We start from the raw sequence: 13450 nt of genomic DNA, 5'->3' as shown, positions 1-13450 counted from the left end.
TCAGGGACCACATCTGGATGCACTGTCAGTTCTCTGTGAACCAGGATTAGAGCAACTGCCAATGGAAGTCATATATTAATGTCCACAAAGTGGTAAATTCTAAAAAAGGAGACAAATAAGGGGAAATCTTTTCTTCCTGATTTTATACTATATTTTTAGGTAATTTAGTGAGTTACTTTGTTTCTGACTCCAAAAATCTTACTAATTAGAATGGAAAGTTCATACACAGACATGAGTGATACAAGGTATTTTATTCCATCATTATTTTAAGAATAGGAAATCAACCTAAATAATAGCTAGAGATTCTTTAAACCATTGTTAGCACACTAAGCTCGTGGAGATTGTGGTGTTAAGAGGCTTGTGAAACAGGTGTTTTCGGTAAAAATAGTTATAATTTTTCTTAACTATGGGAGAAGTACTTTTGTATCCTAGAGGATGGAGCCATATTCTCCTTCCACCTATTATTGTTATTATTGTTGTTTTGAGATAGAGTCTTGCTCTGTCACCCAGGCTGGAGTGCAATGGCCTGATCTCGGCTTACTGCAACCTCCGCCTTCCGAGTTCAAGTGATTCTCCTACCTCAGCCTCCCAAGTAGCTGAGATTACAGGAACATGCCACCACGCCCTGCTAATCTTTTTGTATTTTTAGAAGACACAGGGTTTCATCATGTTGGCCAGGCTGGTCTCAAAGTCCTGACCTCAGGTGATGCTTCTGCCTCAGCCTCCTATAGTGCTGTGATTACAGGCGTGAGCCATGATGCCCAGCCCCACCAATTAATAGTGAATATATATTTTTATATTTAAACATCACATGATATATATATTTGTTATTTATTTATTTATTTTGAGAGAGTTTCACTCTAGTTGCCCAGTCTGGAGTGCAATGGCGTGATCTTTGCTCACTGCAACCTCCACATTTTGGGTTGAAGTGATTCTCCTTCCTCAGCCTTCTGAGTAGCTGGTACTACAGGCATGCGTCACCATGCCCGGCTAATTTTGTATTTTTAGAAGAAATGAGGTTTCTCCATGTTGACCAGGCTGGTCTCAAACTCCCAATCTCAGGTGATCCGCCTGCCTTGGGCCTCCCAAAATGCTGGGATTACAGGCATGAGCCACCACACCTGACCAATGAATACATTTGTTTTGTGGTAAAACTCTAAGCAAAGCTGCATCTTAGGCCCTTTGCCATAAAGCGTCTCCTTTCCCTGTCATGTCCTCCACCCTCCTTCCAGCCTCACTGGGGAGCCGCTACTGTCAGTTCTGTGCCAGGTGTCAGAGCAAGTCTCGTACACGTGTATTTCTGCATCGTTGTGAGACTTTAGAAAAAAACGGCAGTAAATTAAAAGAAATTATATTCTTCATGCGCGTCCGTGTGAAGACACTACCAAACAGGATTTGTGCGAGCATTAAAGCTGTTTATTTTTCTTTTTTTTTTTTTTTTTTTTTTTTTTGAGACGGAGTCTTGCTCTGTCCCCCAGGCTAGAGTGCAGTGGCGCATAAAGCTGTTTATTTTACCTGGGTGCAGGTGGGCTGAGTCTGAAAAAAGAGTCAGTGAAGGGAGATGGGGTTGGGGCCATTTTATAGGATTTGGGTAGGTAAAGGAAAAAGGGGGTTTGTTCTCTGGCGGGCAGGAGTGGGGGTCACAAGGTACTCAGTGGGGGAGCTTTTGAGCCAGGATGAGCCAGGAGAAGGAATTTCACAAGACAATGTCATCAGTTAAGGCAGGATCAGGCCATTTTCACTTCTTTTGTTGTGGAATGTCATCAGTTAAGGCAGGCACCGGCCATCTGGATGTGTATGTGCAGGTCACAGGGGATATGATGGCTTAGCTTGGGCTCAGAGGCCTGACATTCCTGTCTTCTTATATTAATAAGAAAAATAAAATGAAATAGTGGTAAAGTGTTGGGACGGTGAAAATTTTTTGGGGGTGGAATGGAGAGATAATGGGCAATGTTTCTCTGGGCTGCTTCAAGCGGGATTGGGGTAGTGTGGGAACCTAGAGTGGGAGAGATTAAGCTGAAGGAAGATTTTGTGGTAAGGGGTGATATTGTGGGGATGTTAGAAGAAACATTTGTCATTTAGAATTATTGGTGATGGCCTGGATACGGTTTTGTATGAATTGAAAAACTAAACGGAATAAGAGAAGGAGAAAAACAGGTATTAAAGGACTAAGAATTGGGAGGACCTAGGACATCTAATTAGAGAGTGCCTAAGGAGGTTCAGCACAGCTTTGCCAGCGAAGATTATTTATTTACTTTAAGAGTTAAAAGTGGTGGTTTGGGGACAGCACCAGGAGATATCAGCTGTGATGGCTTGGAGAAACAGTGTAAACCGGCAGTGTAAACAAGAGCAGGGCATGTATGAGTAGTTGAGAACAGTGAATAGGAGTATGACTAGACAGAAGATAGTAGGGATGCCAAGTTTTTTGCGGCACAGTCCAAGTTGGTCTGGAGTCTGTAATGAGACTGGGGCCTAATAAAAAGGAGCTCAAATGGGCTGTACCTTGTAGCATTCCAAGGACAGGGCTGAATTCTGAGAAGCAAAAGTGGTAAAAGTATTGTCCAGTCCCTTTTAAGTTGATGGCTGAGCTTGGTGAGGTGTGTTTTTAAAAGACTTTTAGTCCGTTCTACTTTTCTTGAAGATGGAGGGCCATAAGGGATATAAAGGTTTCACTGAATACTAAGAGCCTGAAAAACTGCTTGGCTGATTTGACTAATAAAGGCTGGTCTGTTATCAGACTGTATACAGGTGGGAAGGCTAAACTGAGGAATTGTGTCTGACAGAAGGGAAGAAATTACTGTGGTGGCCTTCTCAGACCCTGTAGGAAAGGTCTCTACCTATCCAATGAAAGTGTCTACCTAAACTAGAGGTATTTTAGTTTCCTGACTCAGGGCATGTTGAGTAAAGCTAATTTGCCAGTCCTGGGCGGGGGCAAATCCTTGAGCTTGATGTGTAGGGAAGGGAAGGGGCATGAATAATCCCTGAGAAGTAGTAGAACAGCAGATGGAACACTGAGAATTATTTCCTTGAGGATAGATTTCCACGATGGAAAGGAAATGAGAGGTTCTAAGAGGCGGGCTAGTGGCTTGTACTATAGCATAGCCTGCCTTTGCTGGTGTGTGGTGATTAGGCCTGGTGGAACTGCCATCAATAAATCAAGAATGATCAGGGTGAGGAACAGGAAAGAAGGAAATATGGGAGAAATCGGATGAATGTCAGGTGGGTCAGAGAGATACAGTCATGAGGGTCAGGTGTGGTATCCAGAATAATGTAGGAGGCCGGATTGAAGTCTGAGCCAGGAGCAATGGTAATTGTGGGACTTAACAAAGAGTGAGTACAGCTGAAGGAGCCGGGGAGCAGAAAGTATATGCATCAGGTATGAGGAAGAAAATAGATTTTGGAAGTTATGAGAAATGTAGAGAGAAAGTTGAGCATAGTTTGTGATTTTGAGGACCGCTGAAAGTATTAGGGCGGCAGCAGCCACTGCACGGAGACATGAGGGCTAGGCTAAAACAGTAAGGTCAAGTTGTTTGCACAGAAAGGCCACAGGGTGCGGTCCTGGCTTTTGTGTAAGAATTCTGACCGCACTATGCCTAGGAAGGAAAGGAGTTGTTGTTTTGTTAGGGATTGGGGTTTGGGAGATTAATTGGACATGATCAGCAGGGAGAGCATGTGTGTTTTTATGAGAATTATGCTGAGATAGGTAACAGATGAGGATGAAATTTGGGCTTGACTGAAGTAATGGGGGCTGTCTGTGAAGCCTTGCGGCAGTACAGCCCAGGTAATTTGCTGAGCCTAATGGGTGTCAGGGTTAGTCTAAGTGAAAGCGAAGAGAGAGGCTGGGATGAAAGGTGCAAAGGAATAGTAAAGAAAGCATGTTTGAGATCCAGAACAGAATAATGGGTTGTAGAGGGAGGTATTGAGGATAGGAGAATATAAAGGTTTGGCACCATGGGGTGGATAGGCAAAACAATTTTGTTGATAAGGCACAGATCCTGAACTAACCTGTAAGTTTTGTCTGGTTTTAGGACAGGTAAAATGGGGGAATTGTAAGGAGAGTTTATGGGCTTTAAAAGGCCATCTGTAACAGGTGGGTGATAACAGGCTTTAATCTTTTTAAAGCATGCTGTGGGATGGGATATCGGTGTTGAGCGGGGTAAGGGTGATTAGGTTTTAATAGGATGGTAATGGGCATGTGAGCAGTTGCCAGGGAAGGAGTAGAGATGTCCTATGCTTGTGGGTTAAGGTGGGGGGATATGAGAGGAAGACGTGAAGGAGGCTTTGGGTTGGGGAGAAGGGCAGCAATGAGATGCGGCTGTAGTCCAGGAATAGTCAGGGAAGCAGATAATTTGGTTAAAATATCTCGGCCTAACAAGGGAACTGGGCAGGTGGGGATAACTAAAAAAGAGTGCATAAAAGGGTATTGTCTAAGTTGGCACCAGAGTTGGGGAGTTTTAAGAGGTTTAGAAGCCTGGCTGTCAATATCTACAACAGTTATGGAGGCAAGGGAAACAGGCCCTTGAAAAGAAGGTAATGTGGAGTGGGTAGCCTCCATATTGATTAAGAAGGGGACAGACTTACTTTCCACTGTGAGAGTTACCTAGAGCATCTGTGATGGTCCTGTAGGCTTCCAAGGTGATGGGGCACTGTCGGTCTTCAGCTGCTAAGCCAAGAAGGTCTGGGAAGGAGTCAGTCAGAGAGCCTTGGGCCAGAGTTCCAGGGGCTCTGGGAGTGGTTGCCAAGTGAGTTGAACAGTCCGATTTCCAGTGGGGTCCTGCACAGATGGGATGCAGCTTAGGAGGAATCCTGGGCTGCAGGCATTCCTTGGCCTGGTGGTCAGATTTCTGGCACTTGTAGCAAGCTCCTGGGGGAGGAGGTTCTGGAGGAACACCTGGCTGCTGTGATTCAGGAGTTTGGAAGTTCTTGTGTGCTGGAGATGTGGCTGGGGTTTGTCTCACAGTGGAGGCAAGGAATTGCAACTTTTTTCTATTATTGTACACCTTAAAGGCGAGGTTAATTAAATCCTGTTGTGGGGTTTGAGGGCTGGAATTTAATTTTTGGAGTTTTATTTAATGTCGGGAGCAGATTGGATAATAAAATGTGTTTTGAGAATAAGATGGCCTTTTGACCTTTTAGGGTCTAGGGCTGTAAAGTGTCTTAAGGTTGCTGCCAAATGAGTCATGAACTGGGCTGGATTTTTGTATTTGATGAAAAAGAGCCTAAACACTATCTGACTTGGGATAAAGAAAAAGGAGCATTAACCTTGACTATGCCTTTAGCTCCAGCCACTTTTTTAAGAGTAAATTGCTGGGCAGGTGGGCGAGGGCTAGTCACGGAATGAAACTGTAAGCCGGACAGTGAGGGGGTGAGGAGGGGAGGTGATAAAAGGATTATAGGGTGGAGGAGTGGAGGCTGAGGAAGAATTGGGACCTAGCTCGGCCTGGTGAGGAGCAGCCTGGGGAGGAGGGGAGAGGTCAGATGGGTCTGTAGAAAAGGAAGATTAGAAAGACAGCTACGCTTGGGGTTGGGACTGAGGGGACAGGCAGGAGGGAAAGAAGGAAGATTTGGGATGAGTTGTACTGGGCACAGAGACTAGGGAGGGACCAATGTGTAAAAGAATGCCTGGACGTCAGGCACCTCAGACCGTTTGCCTGTTTTACGACAAGAATTACTTAGATCTTGCAGGATGGAAAAATTGAAAGTGCTGTTTTCTGGCTATTTGGAACTACTCTTGAGTTTGTATTGGGGTCAAGCAGCATTGCAGAAGAAAATAAGAGGCTTAGATTTTAGGTCAGGAGAGAGTTGAAGAGGTTTTAAGTTCTTAAGAACACAGGCTAAGGGAGAAAGAAGAAGGAGGAATGGAGGCTGGAAGGTTGCCTATAGTGAAGGAGGCAAGCCCAGAGAAAAGAGAGAGTAGAGACATGGAGGGAAGGGGTTTGGGTGTTCTTACCCTCCAGAAAAGTGGGAAAAGGGTTGGGGCACAGAGATACGAGGTTGGGGCATGGAAATAAGGGTTTGGGGCACAGAGATATAAGAGGTTGGGGTGTGGAAATAAGGGATCGAGGCACAGAGATACAAGAAGTTGGGGTGTGGAAATAAGGGATCAGGATGCAGAGATATAAGGGGTTGGGGCATAGAAATAAGGGATCTGGGCGCAGATATATAAGAGGGTGGGGTGCGGAAATAAGGGATCGGGGCGCAGAGATATAAGGGGTTGGGATACTTGAACCTCCCCTAGAAAAGCGGGACTTGCCACTAAGGGTGAAGGAGAAGGGGTTGGGGGTTTCTTGCCCCCCAGAAAGGCAAAGAAGGGGTAAAGACATGGAGAGAAGGGGTTGGGGTACTTGTCCCTTCCCTAGAAAAGCAGGACTTGCTGCTAAGGGTGAAGGACCAAGGCAGGCATCCGTGCGTGGTGTGACACCTCTGAAACCTGGGTGAATAATCAGAGAGGCGTCCCTGCAATGATTAAACACCAAGGGAAGGCTGCCTCCCCAGTCCGTGACCAGCGCCGGAGTTTTGGGTCCATGGATAAAACATGTCTCCTTTGTCTCTACCAGAAAATGAAAGGAATTGAAATTAAGAGAAGGGAGAGTTCGAAGTATGGCGTCAAGATTCAAAGGAGAAAGAGGTTGAGGGATAGTGAGGGAGGTTGGAGATGAGAGTAAAAAGAGGCTGCTTACCGGATTTGAAATTGGTGAGATGTTTCTTGGGCTGGTCGGTCTGAGGACCTGAGGTCATAGGTGGATATTTCTCACGGAGCAAAGAGCAGGAGGACAGGGGATTGATCTCCCAAGGGAGGTCCCCTGATCCGAGTCACGGCACCAAATTTCATGTGCGTCCATGTGAAGAGACCACCAAACAGGCTTTGTGTGAGCAATAAAGCTGTTTATTTCACCTGGGCGCAGGTGGGCTGAGTCCGAAAAGAGAGTCACTGAAGGGAGATGGGATGGGGCCATTTTATAGGATTTGGGTAGGTAAAGGAAAAAGGGGGGTTGTTCTCTGGCGGGCAGGAGTGGGGGTCACAAGGTACTCAGTGGGGGAGCTTTTGAGCCAGGATGAGCCAGGAGAAGGAATTTCACAAGACAATGTCATCAGTTAAGGCAGGAACAGGCCATTTTCACTTCTTTTCTTGTGGAATGTCATCAGTTAAGGCAGGAACCAGCCATCTGGATGTGTATGTGCAGGTCACAGAGGATATGATGGCTTAGCTTGGGCTCAGAGGCCTGACAATATTCATTTTTTTACTTTAGGTTTTGGCTACATGTGAAGGTTTGTTACACAGGCAAACTCATGTCATCAGGGTTTGTTGTACAGAGTAGTTAATCACTTTGGCATTAAGCCCAGTACCAATAGTTATTTATTTAGTTAGTTGAGACTGAGTTTTGCTGTTCTTGCTCAGGCCGGAGTATACTGGCATGATCTCAGCTCATTGCAATTTCCACCTCCGAGGTTCAAGGGCTTCTCCTGCCTCAGTAGCTGGGATTACAGGTGCCTACCATCACGCCTGGCTAATTTTTGTATTTTTAGTAGAGACAGGGTTTCACTACGTTGGCCAGGCTGGTCTTGAATTCCTGACCTCAGGTGATCCACCCACCTCGGCCTCCCAAAGTGCTGGGATTACAGGCATGAACTACCACGCCCAGCCCCCAATTTTTTTTTTATGCCTCTCCTTCCTCCCACCCTCCACCCTCAAGTAGACTGCAGTATCACGCTCGTCTGTGTGAAGAGACCACCAGACAGGCTTTGTGTAGCAACAAGGCTGTTTATTTCACCTGGGTGCAGGGGGACTGAATCTGAAAAAGAAGTCAGCAAAAGGAGATAGGGGTGGGGCAGTTTTATAGGACTGGGTTAAGCAGTGGAAAGTTACAGTTAAAAGTGGTTATCTATTGTCAGCAGAGGAGGGGGTCACAAGGTGCCTGGTGGGGAGATCATAAGACTCATTGTCCAGAAGAAGAATGTCTCGAGGTCGATCGATCAGTTGGGGCAGGGCAGGAAGTCATAATGGCAAGTCACAAGGTTTGTCAATCAGTTAAGACAGGAGCTGGCTGTTTTACTTCTTTTGTACTTTTTGGTTGCCTCAGGCCATCTGGATGTATAAGTGCAGTCTTGGGCTCAGAGGCCTGACATTCCTGTCTTCTTATATTAATAAGAAAAATAAAACAGTGGTGAAGTGTTGGGGTGGCAAAAATTTTTGGGGGTGGTATGGAGAGATAATGGATGATGTTTCTCACAGTTGCTTCGAGTGAGATTTGGAGCTGCGTGGACACCTTAAGGAAAATTTTATAATGAGTTACAAGGAATAGGGATTTAGGCTGTGGGGAGATCTTGGTGCAGGGGATGGTTGTTAAAAGTAGCATTTGTCATATAGAATGATTGGTGATGGTCTGAATGCCGTTTTGTATGAATTGAGAAACCAAACGGAAGACACAAAGCCTGAATAAGAGAAGGAAAAAAACAGGCACCAGGGGACTAAGAACAGGGAGCAGCAAAGACACAGAAAGTGTCCAGGTGGGTCCTGCGTAATGATTTGCCTGGTTGGCAAGTTTTTGGGCTCTATCCTTGAGTCTCTATGTTGTCGTAAACCAGGCCAGACTGATTTAGGTAAAAACAATATGCTTCATTTAAAAATATACAGAGTCCTCCTTTTTCAGCAGTGAGTAAGTCAAGGCCTCAGCGATTTCGGAGGACAACTGGGGCTAAGAGTTGACTTGGCCGGAAGGACTGATAAAGTTTGTGATATATCTGTAATGCTAATAGAAATGTCATTTGAAAGGCTATGGAAGGTCGTGACAGAAGTTGAAACGCCTGCTATTCCAGCTCCAAGGGCAATAGTGGAAGCAGAAAGTCCTAACCCTACAAATAGAGGGATTAGAGGAATAACTCTTTTTTGTCTGTTTGGTATCATGAGTGGGGTAGGAAGTTGTTCAGTCCCATTTGCAAATTGAATTTTGGGAATAAGAAAAACGAGTGTACATGTACCTGTCCAATTAGCAGGTAGACACATGTAAGTGGAGGAGCCACGGAAGAAGAAGAGGCCTTGTGCAAGCCAAAATTGGAAATGCAAAATGAAAAGATGAGAAGGAGTACTAAAAGAGGTGTCTTGTATGCAGACTCCTAGGCATCCAGCTACGGCGACAGCTGTCAGAGGTTGTAATGGGGACTGATGGGGAAACTGTGTAGAGGGGGAGGTTCGATTTTCGTGGTGTACGAGAAAGTGTTGAGTGTCTACAAGCAAACTTTCATTGTTATTTATGGGGCTGGATATAAGTAAATAAGAAGAGGGCCTGGAAGGAGAGTCTGAAGAGCAAGGGGAAGGTAACCAAGGATGGAGTGAAATACAGGGTAAATGTTTTCCTAAGCAATAGTAACTGCCCATGTTTTTAAGTTTGCCAGTATTGATAGAGGGCTTATCTGTAATACGGAGCTGGAAGGCCCCAATTGTTTCAGTGATATGCATAGTTGGGCTTTGGAGATGAAGAGTGAAGGAGCATCGAGAAGGTGAAAGGTTACCCAGGGGAATTCCAGTGGGTCTTTGCCGAGAGATGCATAATGGAGTGACCACAGAAATAGTAGCTTGTGTTGTGGGAAGTCCAAATATGGGGGGAGTAGACTTGACATAAGGAGAATGCGGCCTTGAGAAGAGTTTTTATTAATGAGGCATTAATGATGGAGGACGCTTGAGTAGTGAGGAAACCTCTTTCAGCCCATGTAACAGCATAGTGGCACAAGATATGGAAGGCATGTTTAGAGTCAGTATAAATATTGATGTGTAGTCCCCTTGCAAGAGCGAGGGCCTGAGTTTAGGCAATGAGTTCTGCTTGCTGAGAGGTAGTGGGAGGGGGGCAGAACAGTAGCCTCAGTGATAGATGTGGAAGATACTACAGCATAGCCTGCCTTTGCTGGTGAGTGGCGATTAGGCCTGGTGGAACTGCCATCAATAAACCAAGTGTGATCAGGGTGAGGAACATGAAAGGAGGGGGAAATGGAGTGTATGTCAGGCGAATCAGAGAGATACAGTCATGGGGGTCAGGTGTGGTATCCGGAATAATGTGGCAGGTTTGAAGTCTGGGCCAGGAATAATGGTAATTGTGGGAGACTCAACAAAGAGTGAGTATAGCTGAAGGAGCTGGGGAGCAGAAGTTATATGCATCAGGTGTGAGGAAGAAAATAGATTTGGGAAATTATGAGAGCTGTAGAGAGTGAGTTGAGCATAGTTTGTGATTTTGAGGGCCTCTAAAAGTATTAGGGTGGTGGCAGCTGCATGGAGACATCATGGGCAGCCTATAACATTAAGGTCAAGTTGTTTGGACAAAAAGGCTACAGGGCACAGTTCTGGTCCTTGTGTAAGAATTCTGACTGCACAGCCCTGTACTTTGGCTGTGTGTAATGAAAAGGGTTGGGATGAGTCAGGGAGAGCTAGGGTGGGAGCAGTCTCTAGAGCTGTCTTCAAGGAACGGAAAGAGGAGTGGGGAAAGGATTTAGGATCTATGGGGTCAGCCAGGTTTCCCTTTGTGAGTTGATACAATGGTTTTGTTAGGACAGTGTAGGGGCCAGCCCCACAGGGTCGGTGGGTCTCTCTCCGTGTGCGGCGATGAGAGAGTGTAGAAATAAAGACACAAGACAAAGAAAAGGCAGCTGGGCCCAGGGGACCACTACCACCAATGCGCGGAGACTGGTAGTGGCCTCGAATGTCTGGCTTCGCTGTTATTTATTGTATACAAAGCAAAAGGGGCAGGGTAAAGAATGTGAGTCATCTCCAATGATAGGTAAGGTCACGTGGGTCACGTATCCACTGGAGAGGGGGCCCTTCCCTGCCTGGCAGCTGAGGCAGAGAGAGAGAGAAGACAAAGAGAAAGACAGCTTACGCCATTATTTCTACATATCAGAGACTATTAGTACTTTCACTAATTTGCTACTGCTATCTAGAAAGCAGAGCCAGGTGTACAGGATGGAACATGAAGGCAGACTAGGAGCGTGACCACTGAAGCACAGCATCACAGGGAGATGGTTAGGCCTCCAGATAACTGCGGGAAAGCCTGACTGGTGCCAGGCCCTCCACAAGAGGTGGAGGAGCAGAGTCTTCTCTAAACTCCCCCGGGGAAAAGGAGACTCCCTTTCCCGGTCTGCTAAGTAGCGGGTGTTGTTGCTTGACACCTTTTGCTATCGCTAGACCATGGTCCGCCTGGCAACGGGCATCTTCCCAGATGCTGGCATCACCACTAGACCAAGGAGCCCTCTGGTGGCCCTGTCCAGGCATAACAGAAGGCTCACACTGTCTTCTGGTCACACCTCACCATGTCCCCTCAGCTCCTATCTCTGTATGGCCTGGTTTTTCCTAGGTTATGATTATAGAGCAGGGATTATTATAATATTGGGATAAAGAGTAATTACTACTGACTAATGATTAATGATATTCATATATAATCATATATAAGATCTATATCTGGTATGACTATTCTTGTTTTATATTTTATTATACTGGAACAGCTCATGTCCTCAGTCTCTTGCCTCGGTACCGGGGTGGCTTGCCGTCCACATCTCCCCCCCTTTTTATTAAGTAGGATCGCCATCGCCATCATTGCTTGTCGTTGACTTCAGACTTGGTTTCGGACTCCTTGGAGGCATCTGCAGACTAAAAGGAGACTACATAAGCATACCAATATTAATAATGCCAGTAACAACAATGATCCCCCGAAGGGTTTGAACCATTTGGAGGGATTAAAATCAGATAATTGTTTAGTTATGCCTTCAAATATGTCTGAGCCAGGAACAGTGGATAAATGGGCTTGTGAAGCCTCAAAAATTTGCTCTTTAAGTTGTGAAATATCCAAGGTTATCATCCCATGCTTTTAAATGTCTTGAGACTTTTTCCCAGCTATGTTGATCTTGATTATAAGCATAAGGCGTTATGCAGTAATCAGAAGTATTCCAATCACACTGTAATTGCGTACGGTGTTCCAAATTCGTAACTATCTCCCAGCCATGTTACACTTTGGCGGAGATCATTAATTTGATTAGCTAATTTTTGATCAATTTGAGCCTGAGAATTCCAAAGTCTGGAGGAGTTTTTTGCCATGCTTCGACATAGGGAGCGGTTTGAACAGAATTGTGGATGGCAACTCCAGCAGTTGCTGCTGTTGCAGTAACCGCAATTAGTCCTGCAAGGACTGCAATAAGAGTAAAAATAAATCTCTTTGTTCTTTTGTGGATACCTTTAAGAACTTCGTTGACTATGTGAATAGAAGGAGAAGATTCCCATGGATAATGTAAAGAAACTGGTATCCATACTCCCTCCCTAGCCCTTACTAAGAGAATACTTGTAGTGGGATTAAAATTTGCATCAATGCAAGTGAACAGCTTACAGTTTTCACATTCTATAGTTTATGCATTAGGAATAATAATTATATTTCCAACCAACAGCATGTAAGGGGGTTTGACACAGCTCCTGATGGGCATCACCCATTCAGAAATGAGGGTGATGTTGAATGTGGGTGTTTTGGTATTAGTACGAAGGAGTTGATAGGTAGCGTTCCATACCCTTATTCCTGTCAGGGCTGCAGCTAATTTCCATAGTTCAGGATGTTCCGGGGTGACAAAGGGATGAATCATTTTTGGTCTAGGAGGAGCAATGCCTGCGTCCTTCCATTGAAATGGGTAAGGAGACACCCATTGTCTCAGCATGTAAGACTGCCATCCATACTCTTTATACTTTAAGGAATAAATAACCTCCGAGCATAAGGTAGTTTTGCCAGAGCAATCTTGCCAATAATATCCTTTTGGAGCCCAATCAATAACAATACCCGTGGCTAGAGTTTGAAGTACAACGGCCTTAGGAGAATTACAATCATCCCATAAAATTGAAGTCACCTTAAAAGGCCCCTTTGTAGGTTTCTTTGGGCAGACTGGCAGTCCTTTTGTTTTATTAGCTTTGGCAGTGAGAGGAATTCTCCATCCCTCATGTGGATTATGTTTGACAGTGAAAAGTTGAGAAGAGTTAGTACCGAACACATTATGCAATTGATAAGAATTACTCATAAAGGACGGTACAGTCCACCTCCAATTCTGGTACGAATAAGCTAAACAGCCAGGCATCTTCCCAATGCATAGTGGTGGATATTTATAACCAATTGACAGATTTAAGTGCATACCTTCTTCTTCCGGTTGAGCTGGAAACCAATCATCATTAGGGACCGGCATGAATGCACTATTGTTAGTGTAAACTTCTACTGGGGAGTCCATCCAGGAGACAGACCGAATTAGAGGGGGAAAAGGAACATATGCCCAATAAGTATAATTTTGAATTGCCCCAACCGGTGGTATAGTTACCGCTGCACTGACTACCATAAAGGCAGCCAGAATTATATTACCGGCAGTTTTTGGGATTCCTTTTTCTGTTAAGAAATTTTCTGTTTGATGAGATAAAACCTTTATTTGACCCCATGTTGGTGGA

The 13450-nt window shown here is 45.1% G+C and overlaps 1 protein-coding gene across 1 annotated transcript in view; it reads left to right on the top strand.

Moving 5' to 3' along the window:
- Window positions 1-13450, top strand: part of ZNF83 (zinc finger protein 83) — a 34253-nt gene that overhangs the window by 306 nt on the left and 20497 nt on the right.

Source organism: Nomascus leucogenys, chromosome 10, assembly GCF_006542625.1.
Source record: "Nomascus leucogenys isolate Asia chromosome 10, Asia_NLE_v1, whole genome shotgun sequence".
Classification (NCBI taxonomy): domain Eukaryota; kingdom Metazoa; phylum Chordata; class Mammalia; order Primates; family Hylobatidae; genus Nomascus; species Nomascus leucogenys.
Note: the sequence above shows the minus strand (reverse complement) of the source record. Positions and strands in the feature narration are given on the sequence as shown.